Here is a 5,826-nt window from a genome sequence, read left to right on the forward strand (position 1 = left end):
GATAGTAAGGAAAAATTGAACTAGGGTTCCTAGAACACATAAACTATATATATGATTGTTCAGATTTGGGTCAAAATACCTATGTTGAGCTTCTTTGGACCTAATACTCATATAATAGCTTAAATAATCAGGTTCCCCAACAGATAACAGGGACGGATAAATAGGGAATATTTTCGTACCTGCTGTACCCATCGAGGATATATTCTTACATATTTAGATATCCGCGAATAAAAATACGATCCCATCCCGTGCCGGATAAAAACCCGTCGGGCCGTTGCCATCTTTACTCCCGACTCCGTCTCCCTCCCTTCCCTCCGCCGAGGCGACCAACCCCCGTTAACCCGAGCACTCCCACTCAAACCCTAGCCAGCTAGCTAGCCACCCCGGCCGGGTCCAATGGCGGAGGACGGCGGCGACAGGGACCACCAGCAGCAGCCGGCGGCGGCGGCGGCCTCAGGTGGCGCCGGGGTGGAGGGGCGCAGCAGGGAGAGCGTCAAGCTCTTCGTGGGGCAGGTGCCCAAGCAGATGTCGGAGGCTGAGCTCGCCGCCTTGTTCCGCGGCGTCGCCCTCGTCGACGAGGTCACCGTCATCCGCGACAGGGCCACCAGGGTCTCTCGAGGTCCGGATCCGTACGCTTCCCCTCCCTCCTTCTGCCGCTTCGTTTGCCGAATTCCTTCGCCCTCCCTCCCTGGCTGCAATGCGATGCGGTGCGACGCCCCGCGTGGGGCGGGTTCTCGGGATCTGGGGCGTGGCTTCGCTTCGCTTGGGACAGCTGGACAGGGGAGACGACGGAGGCGTGCTGCCTCCGCTCGGCCGTCTGCCTCTCGGGGAGGGTTTCCTTGCTTTGGTGGACTCGGCTTTGTGGGTGCTGAGCTTGTTCGGGGGCAATGCCGCTGACGCGGAGCTAGAGCTGCTGTTTTCCTGGTCGTGGGTGTTCCTGCGGGGCCGAAAAGCTAGAGGATCTCGTCATTCGCTGGGAATTTGGCTGATTTACCAGCGATCCCTGTGCAATGGGTGACATGATGCGTTCACTTGGTGGCACTTCTTGTTCTCTGTGTGCGTTGCAGAGATGCATGCTGTGATGCGACCTCCATATGGTGGAGGAAAGCTTTCAACATCTTACAGTCGTTGGTATGTTGGAAGTTGCTTTGTTTGCTTGGAAGACTGCTGGGATTTGAAACTCTCTGGCTCTTTTTTGGTACCCAAAGCTGCCGTACGATGTTGTAATCTTGTAATGTTCTGTGTGCTTATCTTCAGTTTCCATCCTTCTCTTTTGATGTATCTGCAGGGTTAGATGCTGTTTTGAGAAGTTTTAGCTGCTGCCAGCACTTTGGATTCTGCTTATTGTCATTTGTTTTTTATCCAGTGATGCAAAATTTTGTGTTGAATGCTTGAGATTTAGTTGGACCTGGGCTTTGATTTGAGCTGGTTGGTTTCAGTTGGCCCCCGAATATAGGATGCCTGTGTTAGTACAGACCAACTGATAACTGAAGATACTCTGCTTTATGTATGATTTGGCTAAAATTTAGGGACATAGAATCACACATATGTTTGCTGTTTTTGTCTATTTAAGAACTTCATTGGTTCAAGAATTTTATTGGTATACGACCATTCAAAGCTCCATTGACCTTGTTTTAGTATGAGTTTGGTTCTTTTCAACACTACAGGGGAGTGGAGCTTCTTTATTGTGATTGTGACTGATTTGAATTTGTGTGGGGAACGGCTTCAGTATGCTTCTGATTTCTAATAGTTTTAGCATTCTCTTCCTGAAGTCCTGAAGGGGTCATGTAAAAGTGATAGCCTGTGTTGTTCTTCATGTGCAAATTCAACTGGAACACCCTTTGCTGCTAAATTAGTTTTTTTTTTCATTTCTTTTTTTTTAGATCAAAGGCCCAGCCCAGCTTTATTAGAAAGCAGTTTTTGCCATTTCTCTTAGAAAATATTGTTTACATTAGGTTTTTGTTTCCTTTTCCTTTTGTTTAGTTCTTGTTGACTGTAGCGTAAATATGTATCTACAGATGGGTAAGTCCTACCCTTTTTGTTCCTTAATTGAGGTTTGATTCAATTGTATTGGACCTTTGCAGGCTGCTGCTTCGTGATCTGCCCATCAAGGGAGGAGGCTGACAAGGCTGTGACTGCATAGCACAACAAGCGCACACTACCTGGGGTATGTAACCCTGTTTGTATTTTTCCTGGAATCTTGGGTACAGTGTAGTAAGTACCAAGTAGTAACTGATCCGTCTGTTTCTTCTTTGAGGTCAGAAATTGTAGCACCATTTGGAATGTTGCTTGATAAGTTGAAAAGCTGGCATTTTCTGTATTCAAAGCTGTCTTCAAACTAATTTAGTGCTTACATAATTATCTTAGAATCCTGGACTGAATCCTATCGTTCCCATGTATTGTTGTACCTGGCCAGTACTAGCAGATGTTTGTTCATACATGAATTAGCTTTCGGACCTAAACCATGGAATACATGAGGGAGTCCATGATAAAAGCCCAATTTTTGGAATGTGGATGAAGTGAAACGAATCTTGCCTTGTCAGCGACATATAAGACAATAGTTTCAGATGATGGGTAAAATCTGAAATGTTTTAGATATTGTTTCAAGCAGTCTCCATGTACAATTGCAATCAATCCTCAAGAAATGTTTTTAATATTCCTAAAACACTTAATATATTTTTTCAAATGTCTATTTCTCTGAGACTCTGACTAGCTTTAACATTTTCTCTTTCCTATTTTTTCTCTGTTTTAAATTAGGCCTCAAGTCCATTGCAAGTAAAATATGCCAATGGGGAGTTGGAAAGATTGGGTATGAGGCTCTTCAAAATTGTATCATCATCTATAATGTATTTGCAGGTTGATTTTGGCAAGGTTTTTAGAATTTTCACTGACATGTGTTATACTGTTACTTCCAGAGCACAAGCTCTTTGTTGGGATGCTCCCAAAAAATGTAACAGATGCTGAAATGACGGATTTATTTTCAAAATATGGGAATATCAAGGATTTGCAGATTTTGAGAGGTTCTCAACAAACGAGCAAAGGTAAATTATCTTGGTTCAGATTAGGAATGGAGCACACTTCTATCTTCTTTCTAACTTGCTTATCAACTGTGGATGTTGCAGCTGGCTGTGCCTTTCTAAAATATGAAACAAAAGAGCATGCTGTGGCTGCTATAGAAGCTCTAAATGGAACGCACAAAATAGAGGTTCGTAGAAATAAAGGATTCCAAAAGAATCTTTTTCTTAACGATGAAATTATTTCACTTCTCCTGAAAACATATCACATACCCCTACTACTTTTAACATGATTATGTAGCTCAGTGATATATGAACTCAATATCATTGCATTTCAAAAGTTTCAAACAAAAGATGCTCAGTATGATTGCAATTTGCAAACATCACCTATCAGCCACGCATTGGATGGTACTTCCAATACATATCATTGTGATGGTACTGAGCTATTTTCCACAACATTGTAGCATGAATTTCTGAAATCTCTGCTTTCATTAATTGAACATAATCTGATAGATTCATATGAAGTAAAATCATTCAAACACAAGACTCCAGTTTTGAGAGTAGTTGCTTGCCATTATTTCTTAAATAGAAGATATTTCCTTTATGAGATTTCGTCTTATATTTGATGATATCAATGCATGTAATAAATCATTGATGCCTTGGCCTTGTATGATATTGATTACTTCAGTTCTTTTGAAATTTCATGACCAGTTACACAAATCTAACATACCCTGGTCATTTTTGTTAGGGTTCAAGTGTTCCTTTGGTTGTCAAATGGGCTGACACTGAAAAGGAAAGGCAGGCTCGAAAAGCACAAAAAGCTCAATTCCAGTCTTCTAACATGTTGAATGCAAATGCTATGCAGCAGAATTCAGTGTTCGGAGCTTTACAGATGGGATATGTGCCGCAGTACAATGGATTTGGCTACCAGGTATGTTATGGTATAAAAAATTAGGTTAGGTTAGGTGTTGGCGCACCATACAGCAAACAGCTTGAGACAGCTCTGTGATAACCTTTCATGTTGTACTATCATGCTTGGCAGAAATGTGCTAGCAGTATTTAACCAAAAAAAACATAAGGAATGCTATAAAAACTTGATTAATTGGATTTTATAAAGTATGCATTGATCAATAAACTATGTGCAGCATGGCAATGCCGTAGAATGCCACACTAACAGTATCTGTATTTAACTTGTTTTGCATTGTGGGTAATAATTGTACTTACATTGCTCTATGCAGCCTCAAGGAACATACGGGCTTATGCAATACCCTCCTCTATTTCCTGTGCAAAATCAAGCTGCCTTCCAGAATATGGTTCAGCCTGTTAATCAAGGAAGCTCGATCCGTGGAGCTAATTCTGAACTTTCCCCTAATTCAGTTCCTAGATCATTTAATTCTGCACAGTTGGGAAGCCCCTATTCGCCTTTGCCTGGTTTGCAGTATCCTGGAGTGTATCCTGGTGGTCCTATTAATCATCGACCCTTTTCAAATTCTCACAGTTCAACCAAAGTTCAAAATTCAAATTCTAATTCGCTGTCTTCAAGTCCCAGCAGCAATCTTGGCCCCCAGATAGAGGGTTTGTTTCTATACTCACGAAATTAGTTTTTTTATTGTCTTTTAAGTTAGTTTTGTTTCTAACAAGAAGTCTCAAGTTTGTATTTAGAGGCATCATGTTCAAAGATTTCTCTTAAAAATGACTGTCATGTGTACAGGTCCTCCTGGAGCTAATTTGTTCGTATATCACATTCCGCAAGAATTTGGTGACCATGATCTCGCAGATGCATTTCATAGTTTTGGTAGAGTACTGAGCGCTAAAGTTTTTGTAGACAAGGCAACTGGTGTTAGTAAATGCTTTGGTAATTGATTCTTCCTAGTTTCAATTTCGATGACAGGACATCTTACAAACTTAGTTTGCTAACTTATTTTCCTGGATAGGTTTTGTAAGCTACGATTCTCCAGCTTCTGCACAAGCAGCCATTAGTGTGATGAATGGATACCAATTAGGTGGTAAAAAGTTGAAAGTACAACTCAAGAGAGACAACAGCAAGCACAGTAAACCTTTCTGACAAAGCGAATTCATTGTATGCTCACACGATCAGGAAAATCGGTACATATGTGTCACAATTGATCATTACATTGTTTCCTCTGGCAAATCGGTACCAATGTGTCGCCGGTGGTGGCTCTTGTATCTTTGTTCAATTCACATTCTTCAAAACTGTCACATTGTGTATTTTTGTCGCAGCATAGTTGTAGCATTTGTACCATCAGATCTTGTACATCAGACATTAATTCATTCAATTGTTTTTTTAATTCTCATGAATCATTTTGTTGTAAATAATGTTTCAGGAATTTCCGGTATGACATGTTTCAGTGTTTGTATCATCCTTGACCTAATCTAACTGGTAGCCATAACTAAGTGGATAAGAAAAGAGCGACGTTGTTTTAGGAATAATGTTCTGCTGTAGCATGCTAATTTGTTTTTTGGGCTTTTCTTATTACTGGATGTTTACTGACCCTTGTAAGAAATCTTGCTAAAAATGGCATTTTGATAACTGCATGGTTACTGTATTTGGTTTGTCGGACGGATGCGTAGGTCCAGACGCCCGCACAGCATGCCCTCGTCCGCCTTTGCCGCGCCCCATGTGCACACTTCACCCGCTGATCACCCCTGACCCCCTTCTCTCTCTGCGCGGGTAGCACTCAGCCAGATGAGCAGTTGAGGATGAGCATGCCCGATCGCAGCAGCCCCATCCGTCGGTGCCCCGCGCGCCTAGTCCGCTCGCCCTAGCTTGCCTCCTGCCGTACAATATAAA

General features: G+C 42.1%; 1 pseudogene; it reads left to right on the forward strand.

Annotated features, from left to right (window-relative positions):
- Nucleotides 1–277: 277 nt before the first annotated feature.
- Nucleotides 278–4,877, forward strand: LOC136512859 (RNA-binding protein BRN1-like; annotated as a pseudogene).
- The last annotated feature ends 949 nt before the right edge of the window (nucleotides 4,878–5,826 follow it).

The sequence above is a fragment of the Miscanthus floridulus genome, chromosome 16 (assembly GCF_019320115.1).
Source record: "Miscanthus floridulus cultivar M001 chromosome 16, ASM1932011v1, whole genome shotgun sequence".
Classification (NCBI taxonomy): Eukaryota; Viridiplantae; Streptophyta; class Magnoliopsida; order Poales; family Poaceae; genus Miscanthus; species Miscanthus floridulus.